This window comes from Corvus kubaryi, unplaced genomic scaffold (assembly GCF_017639235.1).
Source record: "Corvus kubaryi isolate FWS band 111438036 unplaced genomic scaffold, C.kubaryi_AGA036_p1.0 74, whole genome shotgun sequence".
NCBI lineage: Eukaryota > Metazoa > Chordata > Aves > Passeriformes > Corvidae > Corvus > Corvus kubaryi.
In genome coordinates this window covers 6,998,887-7,018,889 of record NW_024582061.1, presented here as the reverse complement: position 1 = coordinate 7,018,889, position 20,003 = coordinate 6,998,887, and the positions used below count along the sequence as shown (strand labels likewise).

General features: G+C 45.8%; 1 long non-coding RNA gene across 1 annotated transcript; it reads left to right on the top strand.

The window, feature by feature from the left end:
* The first annotated feature begins 1,023 nt into the window (after positions 1 to 1,023).
* Positions 1,024 to 10,513, top strand: LOC121675266. The gene is made up of 3 exons (XR_006020019.1): positions 1,024 to 1,110; positions 10,398 to 10,402; positions 10,503 to 10,513. It is a non-coding gene; the product is annotated as an uncharacterized LOC121675266 (long non-coding RNA).
* Positions 10,514 to 20,003: the final 9,490 nt, after the last annotated feature.

Here is a 20,003-nt window from a genome sequence, read left to right as displayed (position 1 = left end):
TCCACTGCCCCTTGCGGCAGCGCCGGCGCCTCCCTCCCGCTGCCAAGAGGGGTACCGCGGGTTCGAGACCGCATCCGGCCACTCCCGTGTCCAGTCCTGGCATCCTCAGGATAAGGGGGATGTGGAGCTCCTGGAGCGGGTCCAGCGGAGGCTGCGGAGATGATTTAGGGACTGGAAAGTCTGAGGGAGCTGGGGCTGTTCAGCCTGGAGAGGAGCCCCAGCTGAGAGGGGCCCTCAGCCCTGGGTGTCCCTGTGTGCAGGGAGGGCTCCGAGCAGGGCCCAGGCTCTGCTCCGGGGGGCCCAGCAATGGCACCAGAGGAACGGGCAGGGACTGATCCCAGGAAGTTCCCCCTGGACAGGAGGAAAAACGTCTTCCACAGATTGCCCGGAGAGGGTGTGAAGTCTCCCTCACTGGGGATATTCCAGAACTGTCTGGACACAATCCTGTGCCCTGTGCTCTGGGATGGCCCTGCTGGAGCAGGGAGGTGGCACCAGCTGCCCCACTGAGGTCCCGTCCAGCCTGACCCATCCTGGGATTCCACGGGGCCAGAGGATGTGGGTTTGGGACCGGGGAGAGGCTCGGAGGAGACATTTGGGAAGAGTCCGTCCTGGAAGTGCACGCTCGAGGGTGGTGAAGGGAAATGTGTACAATTCCAGCATTTCCTCACCGTTTCCCCCTTCCCTCACTGCCCATGGGGACCCTTGAGGGGAAGAGGCACAAGAGCCTCCATAATGGACAGGCTCATCCTGAGGGAACGTGTGGGCTGCCCAGCCAGGCAGTGCCTGGTTACACATAAAGAGCGATTTTATCCATCATGGAAATGTCAGCAGAGGCTTTGTGGAACTGCTGCAACACTTATAAACCAAATAAAGTTGGTCAGCTTTCAAAATAAAATGCAAGGTTTGATCATTAGCTCTGAATAAAAGTTAATAAACACATTGTTTTGGGTTTTTAAACAAGTTAACAGATGCATAGTAAGCCATGATTTCTTATTAAAAGGCAATTCCCTGTAACTGAAATACAGACTCATGGCCTGAATTGGAAGGGCCCTTAAAGATTATCCAGTTCCAATCCCCTGCCATGAGCAGGGACGCCTTCCACTATCCCAAGTTGCTCTGAGCCCCGTCCAACCTGGCCTTGAACACTTCCAGGTATGACCCCCATTTCACCTCTCCCACAAATTTAGGTGTCAGTAACCTAGTAATTTTTGTGTTAAAGGTTATTAGGTTATTTCCCAACAGCCTCAATTAAGAAAAAAACCTCACAAAAATCCATGTGACAGAACAACATGAGATCATCTCGCAAATCAGGGTTATTAATTAGCTGCCTCACATGAGCAGATGTAAAACCCAAAAGTCAGACTTGCTTTCAAAGAACAAGTAGCCTGGTGGTAAAACCACAAGCTTGGGATGTGGGAAACCCTGAACCCACATAGCCACAGCTGGGATCAGAAGAGTATCCGGAAAGCAGCTGTTGTTGGCAGAACCTTCTCCATGAAAACTTCAGGTCATGATGACAGCTTGGGCTGTCCTATCTCCATATGATCTCAAGGAAATGTGCAAACAATCCTTTTGCATGTCGTGTGGAAGGAAAATGATTTGTTAGGATTCTGGAAAAAGCAGAACGCAAAGCTGCTTTTTTTGTGCCCAGATTTTGTTTATAAATATCTATTATGAAATTGCTTTTTGCTGTCTTTGCATGTAATTTAGAAATATCTTCTCGTGCTCATGTGCAGAGTGGTTTGAAAACAAGACCAAATAAATGAGCGGATCAAGAACGTTAAGTGCCAGCCCATTCATTGCATTGATATGAAAGCTGGTGATAGTCAGCACAAGTGATGCAAAACCTCTTAGATTCTGTGCAAGTTTTTTTCTATGAGTTACCAACTTCATTTTAGTGATTGTTGCTTCACTGTGATTTGCACAGAGAATTCTGAACACGTGCAACACGATGCACACCCTCAAATCCCAGAACACTTCAGCATGCTGGAGCTAAATACTTCTGTTAAGTTAAAGCACATTTTCAATTCAAAGGTTTCTTCACAACGGCATTAAAATAGTCCAGTCCCTGTCTTCTGGATCCTCCATGGATATGGAACATTGAGGGCAATGCCAGTCACAGCTCCTTACTCCAACAAGATGCCTCCCTTATGATATCAAGCACCAGGCCAAGTATAATCCCACATTTACGGTACTCAGATTTGCCCATTCCGAAACATGATACAATGAATTCAGTGACATTTTCACTTTGAGAATATAGGAGCATTCCTCACCTGTCAGGAGTTGCGAGCAGGACACGTAAAATTCAGCTCCAGCCTGGGGGTAAATAGTAAGATTTCCCTGTTAACAGAGAGCATCAGACAAGCTGGGACAAGAGTTAATTTTCCTGTGGCTTTTCCTGGCACTGAACTCTATGCAAAGCAGATGCAAAGCCAATGTAGTGTTACCACAGAAAGGTAAGTTTTGTGCAACTTCAGGTTTGCCTGCTGAGAATTAGGAATATTAGTAACGGGTTGGTTTTTTTTTTAGATAGGCCAAGGGTGGTAGTGATACCCACATTGCCAGACATGTACCAGTATGGATTCAGTCCTGGCCATGCAGTGATGCTTCCCTCGGTTTAACCGGAGGTCATTTGGGATCTACCAGCCTTCAGGTTTTACCTCTGCCTCTTCTCCCCCCAGGAAAACTAAAACTTTTAAGGAAGTCCTGCCAACTTCCTTCTGCTGCTCTCTCGTTGAGATCACCTACAGAAGATTTTTCATTTTAAGTTCTATTTAGAACAGTACAAATGTGCTTGCAATTTTTCGTCTGCTGACACAGCAGGATACAATTATATTCCCCAAGACTTTTAACTCACTAACTCTACTCTAAAGACAGGATCCACAAGACATTTATATGACAGCATACAGTGAACTTACATATATAAATATTTGCATCCACAGATAAATATCTCTACATGTGCAATTCAGAATATGTGAGTTTATATTAAAATAAAGGCTATAGTTCTCATGGGATGGTGACTTTCATGCCCTGTCAAATTTCCTGTAGCTGTCTGGGGTGCCCCAGCAATGTTACATGTATAGGTTGAAGTTTAACAAAGCTGAACTCACCCAGAATATGAACACAGCATGTATGGGCTCACGCTAAATGTGAATGTAGTTTGCCCCATCATTGCAAATCTTTTTCAAATTGTCTGATGGACCCCAAAAAATCCACAAACCCTAAACCAAAAATTACTTTTCAAACCCTCAGGTATATGAAGCACGAGTCTAGGTCCTGCTTCTTTGGCTTCAGTGGCAACTTGGTTTGCCATTACCCACTTCAAGCACAAGAGTAGCATGCAGTCCTGCAAACCTTCCTTCTTTTTTTAAACATGTAGGCACTAAAGGAAACACAGCTAATGTATTTTTCTGCAATAACGTTAGATTTGGCTTGAAAATAGCATGCTAAGATACATGGTATTTGTCAAAGGTTTGACTTTTGGTTTAATTCAGATGTCTCTGACTTTTTGAATATAGTTCTCTACTAAAAATGGGGTGAGGAGAAAGGAACAGTTCAACTGTGAACTATTCTTTACAAAACTGGATGCTTTTGCCATCCCACTAATGTCATCTGGCATTAATTAACATAGCATTGCTCTAATTATATTGTCAGCATACAGCCACCAAATTAAAATACAAAAAGAATCATTAAAATTTCCCAATTTAGCTTCGGCATTTCTTTTGAAGCATGATTTTTCAACTTTTGTGTATGTAGGAAACCATCCAAAGCCCACTGAAGTTAATGGGCTTCATCCCAATAGGGCCTAGAAATGTTTGGAAAAATCATTGGGGTGTCCAAATTGCATCTCCAAACCAAGAGATTTGATGCCTCCTTTCTGTTGTTGGCACCAGCAGCTCAGCACCCAAAACTGAGGGTGCGGGGCTGGTGGGTCCCTCAGGGGAGTGAGGACCATCTTGTGGGGAGGAAAAGAGGGCATTAGGCATAGTGGAAGTCTACCATCCCTCTGCTCCCTAAAAGGAACACTAGGAAGAAGGACTTAAGTAGATCTCTCCTGCCTGAGACAGCGTGGAACAGCCCGGGGGCTGCAGCATAACATGCCTCCATCCCAGGTTTGTGTGTCACGCCAGGATCAGCTGCTCCCTGACACTCTCCTCGTGAGTTTTGGGGCTCTTTCTTCCAGTGAGGAGGGCTGTGGAGGAGAACTGGTGCCTTGGCAGAGTGTGTGCTCTCAGGCAGGGCTCAGAGGCCTTGAACAAACACTTGGGTTCCAGCTAAGTCCATCCTGCCTCAAAGCACCCTGTCTGTAGGTGAGAGGAATCTGTGTGTGAGGCTGATCCAGGCTGAGGGTGAGCCCAAAGTAAAACACTGGTGTGATTTTGCCTTTTCGCATGGCCTAGAGCTCAGTCCTGCTCTCAGTGAATGGCATTGCTGCCACTTGTTTGTGCCTGGCCTTACCCATTAGCACTGACTGCCCTTCAGCATCATTGGCCTCAGCATGCATCCCTTGGCATTATTAAAATCTTTGGGATCTAGCTGATTTCTACCTCACCAAGAGCTTCACCTCTCTGGAATTGGGAAAAACTGTACATCGCCCTGAGATGATCAGAAACACATGGAAAAATATTAAAATGGTTCATAAAGAGAAGGAAAAAAAGAAATATTTTCTTTCCAAGTCTTTTACTGCTGAATTTTTACTTCAGGGGAAAAAAAAGAAGATGCTTGTCAGCACTTTGGAAACGACATTCTTTTTTCCACCTCAACAGTCCTTTGCCTATTTTGCCTAGACCTGTTAAGCCGAGCGTGTTGCTACAGCTCAGGACAATGCATGGAGAGCTAATATTTTTCAAAGAAATAAAAAACTTTCCAGCAGCAGTAGCAGCTCATGTTTTTCTTGGACAGGATGCATTTCCCTAGCTCCCCTGGGAAACTCGAAGCAGAATCCCAGGGTAGCCCTTCTCACTGACTGCTGTGCTTGGGCGTCAGCTGTTTGGGGAGTATGAAGCAGACTGGGAAAATCAGCCTCCGGAGATGCTGGACAACTTGAAGACTTAGGGAAGGCTGGAAGCTTCTGATCCCAGTGATCCACAGACCTCTCAGAGCTTGGAGCCTGAAAAGCCAAGGCACCCAGGCTTGCAGTTCAGGGAGCTAAGTGCCTGGTGGCTTTGGAGCAAGCAAGTAGTTTAAATTGAAATCACTAGTTCCACACAGAAAATTCCAGGTGGCAAATCCGTGTTTCTCCATCAAGGCCATCATCTGGATGCAGCTGTTTGCCATCAGAAGGCTGGTCAGCACAGGGCTGTGTTAATTCCTGCTGGGAGCCCTGAATACAGAGGGCAAGGAGCATGCTGGGCTCATCTTATGTGGCCTTTCCCATGGAAGATGGGCCGCTGCCGCTTCCATGAAGATGTGGTGCCTTCATGCTGTGGTACCTTCATGACCTGTCAATGATTCTCATTCACTGCTGTCCCAAAGGCTAAAAGATGGCCCATGGAATGGTATTTTTGGCCTGTCCCAATAATGCAAAACTGGATTCCCTGTGCCCTGTGACTTCTGTGTTCGTGCACACCAGTGGCAGAATCTGTGTGGGCAGGGCACATAAGCAAGGCCACTAAATAGAAGTGGTGGGATTTTACACAGGGAGAGGGGCAAGGACACACCCACGTTCCCAGTCATGGGGAGCTTAAAACACATCTGGTGTCTGAGCAGATCATTCTGTGAACTGAAACTAAGCTTGAATATACAAATTTTGTGCTCATTCCTCTTGGTTATGTAGCATATTCTAGTAAGTGGTAAATGGTCTGGGACAACACCTGTAGCCAGACCCTCCACCAGCATGAAGGAGTGACGTGTGAGTAGAGTGATACGAATGAACCCTCTTGCAGCCAGGTTTGGGATTCACAAGGTTATATTTGGAACTAAGTTTTGGAACTCAAATGTGTGGCCAGAGGCAGAGAGGATCCTGCCATCCCTGCAGTGGGAGACAGGGATGTGTAACTAGGACAGAACCTCTGGTGAGCTGAACAGTTCATTCCTGTTGCTGCCCTGGCACAAGGAGGCATTGGACAGTGGTTGCTTCTGGGTATGGCCAGTGCCAACCAGATTAATCATCTGTATCCCAAATAACCGAGGTCTTCCTTGGCACAGCAGCTTCCACACACTGCCAGAGCCGTGGGCAAAGAAAAAGAGGACAACACTACTGCCTCTTCCCATCCTGGTCTGCTGTCCTCACTCTACACCTGGGGCCAGCCTAAATAAATTACATGTGTTAATATGTATTTTATATCAACCTAAAAATTTGGTTTTGTTCTTAGTTTATGCTTTTGGTTGTTACCACAATACAAGCAATAATAACTAAACAAACACAGGAAGAAGCAATGCCTGTCTACAGCAGCAGCAGTTTGGTTACCTGCTTCCTCACACACTCCAGGGCTAGAATTTCAAGAAAAGCTCACTGTACTCGAGATTGCAGGTCCTGCCTGCTTTGCCGTGCAGTAATTCAGTTTTCATTAGGCTTCATTTCAGGAGACTCCACTGTCCATTCAGCAGCTTACACACGCAGAACTTTCTGGGAGTGGCTGCATTTACTCCAGAATTTGAATTAGAATAAATGTCAGCAAAATGTGTCTAATGGGGGTTAGTAAGTCCACAACAGCGTGCAGCACTAGGAAATGCATCTGGAAGCACTGCAAGAATCATCCTAGAATCTTAAGATCACATAATGGTTTGGGTTGGAAGGGACTTTAAGGCTCATCCAGTTCCACTCCCTGCCATGGGCAAGGACACCTTTCACCAGACCAGGTTGCTCCGAGCCCTGTCCAACCTGGCCTGGAACGCTTCCAAGGATGGGGCATGTGAACACAGTGGGAAGTATTGCTGAGCTGTAACACCTTTAGATGGTTCCAAAAAGAAAAGAAACTTCTGTTTAATCCTGGTGTCAGGATTTTTAGGATTGCTTGCTCCTGCAGAGGCAGCTAAATAGATCCTGACACAGAATACCAGGGAAGGAAATGTACATGTTTATTTTGGAGTGTTTGGATCACTGGATAGAAAACCTATAGGAAAATGGAAAACATGCAGCAGTAATTTATTTCTAAAGGGATGGGGGAGAAGAGTAAAGGAAATTCCCTCACAGGCTGCTTGGAGCCAGGTTTTCAGCTGGTGTAAATCTGAGGCTAGGTTAAAATTATTGGAAGCAGCTCGTGTCCTATACCAATAGAAAGCAATACAGCAGTGGTGACTTGAGGCCCTGAGGAGCTGGCATTACCAGAATCCTGTATCAGGGTCTGCCCAGGGTTCTGTGCTGGGATCAGATCCAGCTCCCATCCGGAGTGGAGCTGTGGAGACAGGTGGGGGTCTCTGTCCCTTGTTAGGTGTCCATAAATGTGTCATGTGTTACATGTCAGCCTCTTCCTCTTCCCAGCACCCTGTCAAGGCCCTCCCTGACCACATTAAAACACCACATGAGCTTTGCAGCAATGATTCTCATTCTCTTGTCCTTAGGTCTCAGCTCTCACCAGCTGTGCAGACTGAGAGCATGTTCTTCGTGACCTCCTCAATACCTTTGTGTTATCAGCTATTACATCTTTTACCACACATCATTGAATTTGATGCATCAAGGCTTCTACACAGCTTGCCCCTGCTCTCTAGGAATTCCACAAATAAATCACTGCCATGCACTGCAAACTGTCAAAGAGTTGCTGACATGCTCTGCAGCAGAAAGGCACTGGATAACCTTTGGCACCAGAATGCTATTTTTAAGTGCTTTAATAAAGAGCACCATTGTATTTGAAAATGTACAGCTATGGTGAGAGGAGTTAATGGTTTGCACATGATGCATCACACCCAGGATAAAATTCTTCATCGAAAAGTTAAAAATCCCAAGCAGTAACCACACACACAAAATTGTTAAGGATACTCAGTGGCTTGAAGCTCTTGCCTCTGTCTGAGCTTTCTGAGCAGCCTTTGTGAAACTGAGCCCAGATTTATAAAAGCCAAGCTTAATGATCCAGATGCTTTTCCACACCACAGGGTCAGAGCCTTGGGCAAAGGTTCCCCCCATTCACAGTCATGGGTGGGGGTGAGAAAGGGGTGCTGGATGTGTCCAAACAGCTGCCTCTTGGTTTTGTGAGCGCCCCAAAGAAAAAGGACACCAAAGCATCTGTTCCTTGGGACAAGGCCGTGGTGTTTCTGCAAACGGGAATTGACTGTGTGCTGTTTATAACCACCCTTGTGGTAATCAGCAAGTGTCTGTATGTTCTTTAAATAGACACATTACCCTAAGGAAACACTCAAGTCAGCACCTCTGCATCCTGCTATGAGAGAGGAAACCTGACCTACAAGGCACCAAAATTTGCTGTCTTTTGGCTAAGGGGCAGAAATCTTCTAGCTAAGGCCTGACTGCTGCTTGCTTTTCTTGGAGAGTTTGCTTGCTTCGGCTCTCACGGAAGTCAGTTTTACTCTGGGGTGACTCCAGTTAGAGTTGCTCAATAATTACACAATTGGCAGTGAGAAAAGAACCAAGCCTCAAGGAACTGCTTCCTAAGTAAAGCAAGAAGGATATGATCGAGTAATTGATCAGTTTATAGATTCCTCATTTATTCTCACTAATTGCTGTTTAATATGGAAATATTTCCAAAATTTTGTCCCAGGAAATTGCTGCTCTTTTATCTGATGCTCAAGTCTGACTGTATGAATAATTCAAAACCAGACAAGACAAGCCACCAGAGAGTGTGTTAAGCGAAGTGAGGATAGAGTTGCAGCTGAGTGGAAGAACAGAGGAGATGGTCTTCCTCCTTCCTCAGTACCTGCAGAGGAAAGTTCTGTACCACAGATTGCTAAACTGATGTGCTGCTTCAAAGAGAGAAGACTGAGAGGGGATCTCGTCAATGCATATAAGTATCTCAAAGGGTGCCAAGAGGATGGTGCCAGACACTTTTCAGGTGTGCCCAGCAACAGGACAAGGAGCAATGGCCATAAACTAAACACAGGAAGTTCCATCTCAACATGAGGAAGAACTTCTGTACACTGAGGGTGGCAGAGCCCTGGAACAGCTGCCCAGGGAGGGCCTGGAGTCTCCCTTTCTGGGGCCATTCCAAACCTGCCTGGACACACTCCTGTGTCACCTGCACCAGATGACCCTGCCTTGGCAGCAGGCTGGACTGGGTGATCTCCAGAGGTCCCTTCCAACCCCAGTTATTCTGTGATTCTGTGAGAAGGAATGTCCCCTAGAGACTTTTGAGGAATTTCTCTAAAATTCCCATCAAGCAGCACTGCTGGTAAAGCTTAGAAATCTGTTTGGGACTCAGGAAAGGAAGATGACAGAGGGCTGCAAGATGTCATTGTACAAATGGTGTAATTCACCAAAAATAAGACCCTGAAGACTTACCCCTGTCCTCACCCTACAATTATGGGGAGGGAGTGACCGTGGAGCACAGCTTTTAGAACACCATGGAATATATTTGACCTCCAAGCAGTTCTCAGAGCACCTTGTCATACGTAATTAGTGAGGATGCTGGTGTTTATTTAGGGCTTGTGGTTGTAAAAAATAGAACAAAGAGATTTGGGGGTTGGGGGGGTGGGGATGGGCAATAATCAAGGCCGTGAAATAATTTCTCTGCTTTCTATGCTTTTTCTCTCAGATTTTCTATCACAGAATCAAATCAAACCTCACCTTATCCAGTTAGCTCACTTAACTCACTCTTTTTTGACAGCGCATGCTGTACAAGACTTTTTTCCTACATTCCCTTTTGTCTACCATCCTTCCATTTGATTCTTGCTGTATCATCTTAAAGCTGGAAGATCTTACAGTTTCAAAGTGGTTTTGAGAGCCCGTTGTCAGACTGACAGAAGGCAGCAGGGAATGAGCTTACCTTGCTATTTTCCTCGATAGTTCTCTTTAAGATGAAAATTCCTCCTTGGCACATACAGTCCTAAATGAAAGAGCAATTTCTGACTTGCTTGCTTTTTGATTTTCTTCTTTAGTCTGCATATGTCTCACAGATATTTCTCCAGCCTCTGCTCCTTATGGGCCAGTTTCATCTTACATCACTCCTCCATTTTTATCAAAGCTTTCCTTTTAACAGGGAGATGCTCTGTAGAAAAGTTCAAATCAAAGTTTCCCAGACCTTTGTGAGAGGAACCACCCTGCGATTTCTTTTTTTTTTTTCATGATGTTCAAGTCAGTGTTCTGGGATCTTTTTTTTTTTTTTTTTTTAAATTTAAAAGAAATCTTGGTTGGGGCTAAAATTAATGTTACTTTTTGAAAACATAAACTCGTAGCAGCACCTGAACTTTGCAGCTTATGCTCAACTATTCCTTTAAGTGTTCATTAATAAAATACTTAGCGAAGGCAGAGAAATAATTAGTATCATTTGACATCACAGGCAGAAATGGAGGTTCTGTGTGGCCAAACAGCACAATTAGAGAGCATTACAGGAATCTAACTCGACTGACTCTCTTTAAGCCTGCTCTGCAGCTCCTTTGTTTCAAGGCGAAACAAGATAAAGGCTGGTTAGGTGAGTAATAAACTTATATCACTGACATTAATATGCACTAATCAGATAGTAAAATCTTATTCAAAAGCTCTATTGTGTAAGACACTGTAAAAAGGCAAACAGAGTTCCAACCTGGAAGCTCCATAAAGGCAAAAGGGAGAATGAATCAATTTAACAGAAGATTAACATGAAGCATAGTAAAGTCAGTGCTGATATTTCCATGGACTTCCCTTGATTGCAGATCCCAGGTGTCCATATGCACATGTGTACATGTATGTCCTGCCTGTATTTATAGATGCCCACATTTAAATGAGATGCAAGTCTTGCAGTGGCACTTTAGAAGTGCAGCAGTGCATGAGATCATAGACTCTTAGAATGGTTTGTGTTGGGAGGGACCTTAAAAACCATCCAGTTCCAACCCCACTGCCATGGGCAGGGACACCTTCCACTATCCCAGCTTGCTCCAAGCCCTGTCCAACCTGGCTTTGGACACTGCCAGGGATGGGGCAGCCACAGCTTCTCTGGGCAACCTGTGCCAGGGCCTCCCCACCCTCACAGGGAACAATTTCTTCCTCATATTCAATCTAAACCTGCTCTCTGTCAGTGTGAAGCCATTGCCCCTTGTCCTGTCACTCCAGGCCCTTGTCAAGAGTCTCTCTCCATCTTTCCTGTGGGCTCCCTTCAGGCACTGCAAGGCCACAGTGAGGTCACCCCAAAGCCTTCCCTTCTCCAGGCTGAACAATCCCAGTTCCCTCAGCCTCTCCTCCCAGCAGAGCTGCTCCATCCCTCTGCTCCCCTTGGTGTCCCTGCTCTGGACTGGCTCCAGCAGCTCCCTGTCCTTCCTGTGCTGGGATCCCAGGGCTGGATGCAGCCCTGCAGGGGGGTCTCAGCAGAGCAGGGCAGAGGGGCAGAATCCCCCCCTCCCCTGCTGCCCACGCTGGGGGCTCAGCCCAGCTCAGGGAGGTTCTGGGTTGGGGCATGTCAAGCTCTCACCCACAGCACCCCCGAGTCCTTCTGCCAGGGCTGCTCCCTCTGCTCATCCCCAGCCTGGATTGATCCCAGGGGTTCCCCTGATTCAGGTGCAGCACCAGTGCTTGGTCTTGTTGAACCTCATGAAATGCCCATGGGCCACTGCTTGAGCCTGTCCAGGTCCCTCTGGATGCCATCCTGTCCTTCAGGTGTGACAACAAATCACTCAGCTTGGTGTCATCTGCAATTTGCTGAGGGTGCATTTCATCCCTGATTGTACCAAAAAAAGAACCCACATTTCTCTTGGCAATGACATCAATGCCTGCTGTGTTTAATTGCTGTCACCCTCCTGGAATGGGTTGGTGTCCTATCAGTTGTACTGTGACAGAAACAGGGAGTGAGGGATGATCTATCCTGAGCAGAAATAGAGGACTACATTTTAGGAAATGAGAATAACAACGTGTATTTTCATGCAAACAAGCTGTTCTATGAGGAGGGGAAGGGATTTCACTATTTGAATTTTCTGGGGTTTAGTGTATGCTGAGGTACTCAAATCCTATACTGAAGGCATGAGCTACAAAGGTTAAACCTAGCAAAGCACAGTTTTAGCAATGTGGGGGCAGGGTAAGAATGTATCTTTTCTCTCGCAGCATTTCAAGAACTAGTTCTCACAAATTTTTGAAATATTTTGTGTGGCGTTTAGTGAAGCCACATCAAGACTCCCTCCTCAGCCCTTAAGAGATGCTATTGTCTTTTTCAAACACGCTTTTTCAAAGCATACTCCTTCGCTGCTAAACTCATGATAAAAACCAGTGTGAAAGGCACAGAGAATTTTCAATACATTAAACATTCCATTTGTGTGGCAAACAAGTAGCTCAGGAACTCGAGGAAAGTAGCCAGTGTCACGAAGTCTCATGAACAGGGGACAAGTTTTAAATGATGCTGAAGGAAGGTGGGTGCTCTCCCTCAAAAAGATTGACTGAACCCAGTGTGAAGTGCTCGTGTCCCTGAGAACTTCCAGACACAGGGGTTTTTGCTTGGATTTAGCTTTTATTTGTGAACACTTACTCCCTAATTGCCCTTTGGCCTGTTGGGGAGGAGGCTGGCTCCTACAGAAAAATGACTGTACCTTTTACCCAAATCCTATTTCCCAGCCTGTTCCTAGCTTTCCCTGGCCTAGCAGGAGTAATCTCAGCCTCAAAACCCTATCCAAACTTCATCAAATACATGCACTCTGCCTACCCAGCTCTCCTACTTAGTTTCAGTAGGAAAAATTCACGCTGCAGGTTCCATATTGCTGTGTTTTGTAAAGTTTGTACAATGTAAATGTACCAGGTCTTTGCCTAAATGTGCCCTACTTCTGACACAGCCACAAAATGAGGGGGGAAAACTGCTCAGTGCGTGGCACACACTGATGGCTCTGAAATGTCTTTGTGTGAAGGAATTTCTATAAATTATGTATAAACCTGTTTTTGTTCATTTAAAGGCATTTCTTCTGGTGGCTTATTGTCTGGGGCTAATGTAAGCAGTTATGCCACCCTCATGCATTTACAAGTCAGGCTATGAATAAATAACAAACTGTTTATACTTTCATTTTCAAATTTCACATCCTACTGGCACCGAGAATGTATAACTTGAAGATTGAACCCAGGAATACTATAAAGGAAGGATGCACATGGCTAAGTCCTAGGTTTATAACATCTTGCTTGCAGATATTTCCTTTTGCATCTAATGGGAGGCGAGGGAAGATCCATGTTTCAGTTTATCTGAACCACCAAAGTTTACAGAGAAGGAAAAGAGTGGGTGGGAGAAGAGGAAAAGGGAGGGGAGGCTGGGGAAAAAAAAAATCAGCTGTTGTCTATCTATATTGTAAACACAGAGTCCTCTGATCTACTGATATGTCATTCATACCAGCAACTTGATACCTTGAAAATATTTTGCATGGGGCTGATGATGTTACAGAGAGTTTTCCTCCACCTCCTTTAACAAACAGGGCCATGGGATGATTTTCCTCTCTTAGCCTGAGTCATTTCCTCTTCCGTCGCCTCGAGCTCTTTCAGCTACAACTGACAGCAGCCACCTCTCCATCAGGGGAGCCCTCCAAGTGTCCCTGCCCAGCTGCAGCTCACAGGAATTCCGCATTTTGGGGAATTCCGCTCTTTGGGGAAGCTGTTGTGACACTTGCCAGGGTGTCAGTAGAGTTATTGTGGTTGAACTGCCCACGTGGACACTCTCATTCTGCCTTTTTTTGTGGTTTGATTTGATCCAGTTCCAAATGAGTCTATGCTAAAGGCACACGGACATATCTACATGGAAAAGTAGCTTCAAATACCTTGTAAGAGCTTGTATTCTTCCAGTGTAGAGACGGTTATTCCCACCTTAATTACCCTCTGGAATTGCCTACTGAAATCTTGGGTAGTTAGACATAAAAAATTGTTTCTATTATCTCTTTTATGCTACCAACTGCAAGTAACTCTACCCAGCTATATAAAATGAGAACTTCCCTGATTTCCCTTTTTCACAAGCATTCTGAAATGCCTTCAGTGAGTGATATTTTACAGATTTTACTGAAACACCACAGATAAAACAGAGATCTTTTTAAGAAAAGATCATGCTGATGAGATGTTGCTATAGAAATACTTTAAATATAAACAGCTTTAAACTTCAGCCATTGTGATGGGGAAAAAGAAAAGACAAAAACTTACAGGTCTTACGACTCAAGAAAGCTGCTTCAAACCAACAAAGATGGCTCTTGAAGAGACCACAGATCCAGTTTTTCCTCTGATGTGCCCTTTTCTTCTCCCAGAGTCCCATCTGAGCACACTGTAGGGAGCAGAAGCCAAGCCAAGTCTTCCACAGCTCCCACGGGAGCACGTCCGTGTTTTTGGCACTTCAGGCTGAGCCTGGAAGCAGTGGGGTGACAGGAGCAGGTAGCAGGCAAGGAGAGCCAAGGTGTGAGGCAACAGCATTTCATCAGGCAGGGCTGGAGGAGCCAGGACAGAGGCAGGGCATGGTTAGTGAGAGCCTGGAGCTTCTGCAGCATGGTCAGAGGAAGGGGTTTGGGCTTAGGAAGGAGTGGAGTGTGCTGGGGGAAAAAGGGATTTGGAGGAAAGACAGTCCTGGCAGAAGGGAGGGGTAGAGTGGGAGCTGGAGGGCTGAAAGGCTCTGGAGGGGTAGACCAGGGACAAACCTCCTTGTGGCAGGCAACCAAAACGAAGTACTGGTGGTGGCTGGGAGATGCAGGAGAGGTCTGAGATGAGATGGGTGGGAGCTGGGATGTCTGGGGCTCTGAGAGAGTTGGATTCACCAGGGATGTAGTCCTTCCCAGGCATTCCTAGTTACACTTGGGGTCTAATAGGGGTGACCCTATCAATTACCTTCACCTTCCTCATCCTCATGTTTGCTGTGAGGAAGGCAGGAGCTCAGCTCAAAGCTCTGAGCTTGCTGCTGGCGGAGCCACTTTGAACTCGGAGGGTTTTGACAGCAGAGCTGACAGCCCTGGCTACTGCAGGCCCTGGGGAGCTTTGAGGGGTGCAGGGCTTCCCCCAGAGCCATGTGAGCCACAAAGCTGCTTCTGAATTCAGAACTGAACATGAGTTAGGCTGGGACACTCTGAGGAGAGCTTTGTGTGCTGGGAAACCACTGCAATCCAAGGGGATTCAGGCTGTGAGATTCCCAGGACACCCCCTCCAAGGAGAATGTCAAAAGAGTGATGCAGATCAATTCCCATCCACAGACCTAAAGAGTGAAATCTCTGTCCCACAGGGCTGGAATTGTATTTGCAGAAACACAATTCTAGGGACTCCTGAGCAACAAGTTAAATGCTGCTGCTGTGATTGCTCAGGAGTCCACTTACTCATCACTGTATTTGGCAACATCTTAAGTTACTTCTCATTATTTCATTTAGAGCATGGAAAATCATTAGAGAAAGAACTGAATGATAAGGTCCTTTGAGTTGGTTTATGTTGAGAGCTTTATCTTTTAAGAATCTGAGTTATGACATTTTTAAAAAGCATTAGTCTCTGTATCAAGCCTTTACAAGAGTTGGGAGGGAAAAGGAACAACAGACATTTCATCCTTAAACATAAAGGAATCATGTGGATCTTGGCTTAGTTCAAGTTAATTTCTACTTAGGTGATAAATCTATTTTTCATAGATTTGTAACTTGGCTATAAAAGCATATTTGAAGCCTTGAATGTTGGCAGTCAAAACTTGCAGGTCAGGAGAATATTTTTAGCAGTATTTTATTAAAAAAAAAAAGTAAAACATAAAAGGTTGTTTTCAAGTCTACAAAGTTAAAGGGAGAGTTTTAGAAAGCATGGGTTGGGTCACATTTTGACACCCATGTTTGTTTTATTTTCCCTTAAAGAAAAGAAACAAAAATCCCATCCAACATGCTTCCAGCCTGACAGATAATAACAGACATTTCAGATTGATCCTTTTAAAAATTGCCCACAGGCTTTTTTCATATCCAAGAGTAAATAATCCATCTCAACTAATAACCCATAAAAAGCTGAAATCAAGGGACTACTGTGAATTTTAATGGCTGGGTTTAATGAGCAGATCTTCAGCTTGTGCGGATCATTGTAACTCCTGGAATGGCAACAGCACTACATCAGCCAGCACTCACTGAAGATGTGGATAGTAAATATACACTACACTCCCTCCCTCAAAACACGTGACTAATTCAGCAATACTGAGGCAGTAATTAAGGTAATTAATACATTGGAAGGAATGAAGACCCAATGAGAGGAGACCAGTCAGCTCAGCAAGCCACGTACGAAAAGCATCAGGACAATTTTGGCCACGCGTTCTGGGGCAAACACCTCGCCACAGAATCTTGCGTTTCACAGTTTCCTTCAGCCTCAAAATTACAGAGGGGCTGAGTCAATCCTGCCAGGATTTGAGTTAGTGGTTCCAGGGAGACCTGGAGCTGAGACACTGGCACAGCTAAGCTGGGGAGCAAAGAAGGTGTGGAGCACACAGAGCAAACAGGAAGGTTCATTTCTGGCCTTTCACTCACACCCTCTTGTGTGTTTTTGCTACACAGTCTCTCTTCTGTGATTTAGTCTCCCTTTAACATTGTGGGCCAAATCCAGCTCTGGCTGCCAGGGCTCACCTCTTTGTGCTGTCCCTGTATGGCCAGGAGTGTCCTAAAAGAGCAGCTGCTGTTTTGTTGACACTAAGAGAAATCCAGATTTGGTATAAGGATGATTCATCCACCTGCTCCCAGCTCAGACCAGGAAACTCTTTAGGACACTGTCTGGGCCAGACCTAAGGCACCCCCTGCAATGGAACAACTCCTATGAGACCATTTTGAGAAGTTATGGCATTAAATACTCTGGAGCCAAATTGATCCCAGCCCTGCAAAGTTTAGAGGGAACGGAAAGATGACTTTGACAGATTTTAGTGTCACCACAGATTCTGTTCAGCCCATTTGGGCCTGAAATCTAGTTCTTCTAAGGTGACCAAATCAACATTGAAAAGCAATTCTCACCCCAAAGGAGGTCTTTGAGTTTATCTTCAGGTGTTTTATATCCAGCAGTGACTTCTGTAGTCCCAGTTCCTACCTTAGCCTCTGTCCCTCCACCCTTGCTCCTTCCACCCTCATCCTCCCTTGCTCTCTCCTCCCTGGCTCCTTCCTCCTGTGGCTGGGTCCCCCCCTCTGGGCTGCACACACCCTCCTAATGATTTCTGCACATCTTCCAAGCACACATCCTTCCTACGGCGTGTCACAGGGCGCACCTCCCCCGCTGAACAACCGGCCTTTTCTTCCAGCTGCTGTCCACCGGCTGGGTCCCAGCACCTCGCCACAGCCCAAAATAGAACAGAGCAAGGAGGGGGGCAGCTGGGCAAGGTTTGGGCTATGCTGGGCTCAGTTTCACACCCAACAAAGCCGTGGGCCAGCAGCTGGGATGTTTGCAGCCTGTTTGCAATTAGCAAGGTAGCTGTGCTCGAGGAGGTGGATGTGTGCTTTCACTTAAAGGTAGAGCTCTGCTCATCATTTAGGGGGAGAATCTCACCACTCAGCTATTTCAACCAGGCTTTGAGCTGCTGCTGGAGCTCTTTCAGCTCCAGCCTAGGTATTATATAGTCCCCCTTGCTGCAGAATTGGAGCACCTCCCAAGTATTTGGAAACAGAAGTCGCAGCAACAATCTCCCTCTCTTACTTGGCAGCAAGAGGAAGAAATACTTGGCGTAACTTATGCATTTGTTTGCATATTCGTGGGTGGGATCAAGTTATTTGTTGATGTGTATATGGGAAGAATTAAATTTCTCTCAGTAAGTTGAAAATATTTTAGCACAAGGAAAGATGGCTTCAGTGGCAGTTTTCCACATACGCACAGTGCAGCTCAGTGAGCTGCCTTGTGTCCCCTTGTGTTCCCTAGGTTTTGCCCAGAGGGCAAAGGTGTGGTTAAGGCCACGATCTGGAGCTCATCATTCTTGTTAATTAGCTAATGGGGTCTCCCCAACATGAAGAACTTTCTGTCCTTTCCTTTCTGCTTCCAGGCAAAGCCACAGCACTGCTTTGGAAACACTTCTGTGCTCTGGAAAGCCTTTTGAAAGGGCCGAGCAGCCCACCCACGTGGCACAAACACCAATTGTTTGTTTGGAGAAGTCTCTCTCTAATAGAACATTCTTCACCCCGCACCCTCTGTCACCCAGACAGGGCTGACTGCCCTGGGATGTAGTTCCTATCAGGAGCTTGCTGCATGGATCCCAGATATGACTATACACGACGTGCACTCATCAGCTCACACATCTGTACGCTGAGGGAGGACACACCTCAGAATGAGGTCAGCACGCTGCTGAGAAATACAGTTTAAACCTTCATGGGTTACCAACTTAGCAGGGATCAAGCCCAGAAGGTGACTGAGCCTGGAGAATCAATAGGAAATGATGAAATTACTCACGGATCAATATTGGGAGGGGAGGGAAAGGGTGGAAATGGAAGAAGTCAATCCAGTTGCCTGCCTTAAATATGAACTGGAGGTAAATATGGTGGGTATAAATAAATGTGAGAAGAAATAGGAAAGCTGAAATTTCTTCCCAGACTGAGATTTTTTACTCTGAACACAATCTAAAGATATAGGATGTACTCTAGGACTGAATGTCTGGATGTATTTATCAAGAAGTTTCTCAGCTGGAAAAGGATAAAGAGCGAGGGGCTTTTTCTCTCTGGATGTGTTCTTGAAGAGAGTAGATAATATTAAATTTCTTTCCTTTCTGTCCCCTGTTTAGGCAAAAATAAAAGGCATTGTTTCTTATTGTTCTGTTGTTATTAACTAATTTCTCAACAAAGATATGACATTTAACATACATTTCCATGATAGTGACATTGTTTTACTTCTTGAAGCTTCAGATTTTCTGGTGAAGTGTCTCTGGAATAATGAAAAACTTGGGCAAAAGGAGGTCTGTAAGTAATCGGCATTCTGGACTTAGAGGCCTGAAAAAGCCAAGCCTGATCCTTCTCACTGCTTAAGTTAAGTCAGGTGTTAAGTCAGGTGGTGTGGAGCCATCTCCCAGCCTTTGGAAAGGTGTGAGGTACCACCCCACAGGAATGTTCCGTGTAACACAGTGCCCTACAGATAGGTGATGCAACAGCTGAGCTGCTCCTGGGATGTTGGATGTTAATTTGCCTCTGTTGCAACATGCCCCACTCGGCCTGTCTGGCTCCTTGTCCCTATTGCCACAGCTCCACTCACCTCCCCAAATCCTGAACCTGAGGCTTCCTGGTGGGTGTCTGCTTTTCCCACACCTGACCTAAAATAGCTTAGGCTTCCCATGTTGCCTGCTTTGCTACCAGTCCCTTTCTCCCACACAACCAGATGGGTGAGCTGAAGGTGCTTTTGTCTGTCCCAAATTGTGAGTGACCAGCCGGGGATGAACCTGACCTGGCAGCCTCTGTATGGTCACGTGCAACCAGCATTACTCTCAGCTCATTAGGGCTTCTCCTCACACCATCAGTAGCTCTCTGAAGAGCTTTCTACAGTTTTCAGAGTCTGGTTTATTGACCCCATACATATTCCAGCATGGTACATCATGGTTTGACTACCTGGTCTTACAGGTAATCACTTCTCCAGGCACCTCCAGAGATCATCTAATCCTACCATCTGCTCAAGGCAGGATCAGGCTTCTCAGGACCATGCCCAGCTGGATTTTGATTATCTTCAAGGTCAGAGACTCCACAAGCTCTTTGGGCAACTTGTTCCAGTGTTTGATCACCCTTACAGTAAAGAAGGCTTTTTCTGTTTACGGTAGATTCTCCTGTATTTGCCTCTTGTCGTGTCACTGGGAAAACCCTGGCTCCGTCTTCCTTATATCCTCTTGTCTGTTCTCTATGCACATGGATAAAATCCACCAAGCCTTGTCAGCCCAACACTCTCAGTCTTGTAGGACAGATACACCAATCCCTTAATCACCTTACTGGCCCTTTGCTGGATCACTCTGTATTTCCATGTCTCCCTAGTGCTGGGGGACCTCAGGACTGGATCCAGCGCTCCAGATGTGTCTCACTAGTGCTGAACAGAGAGGGAA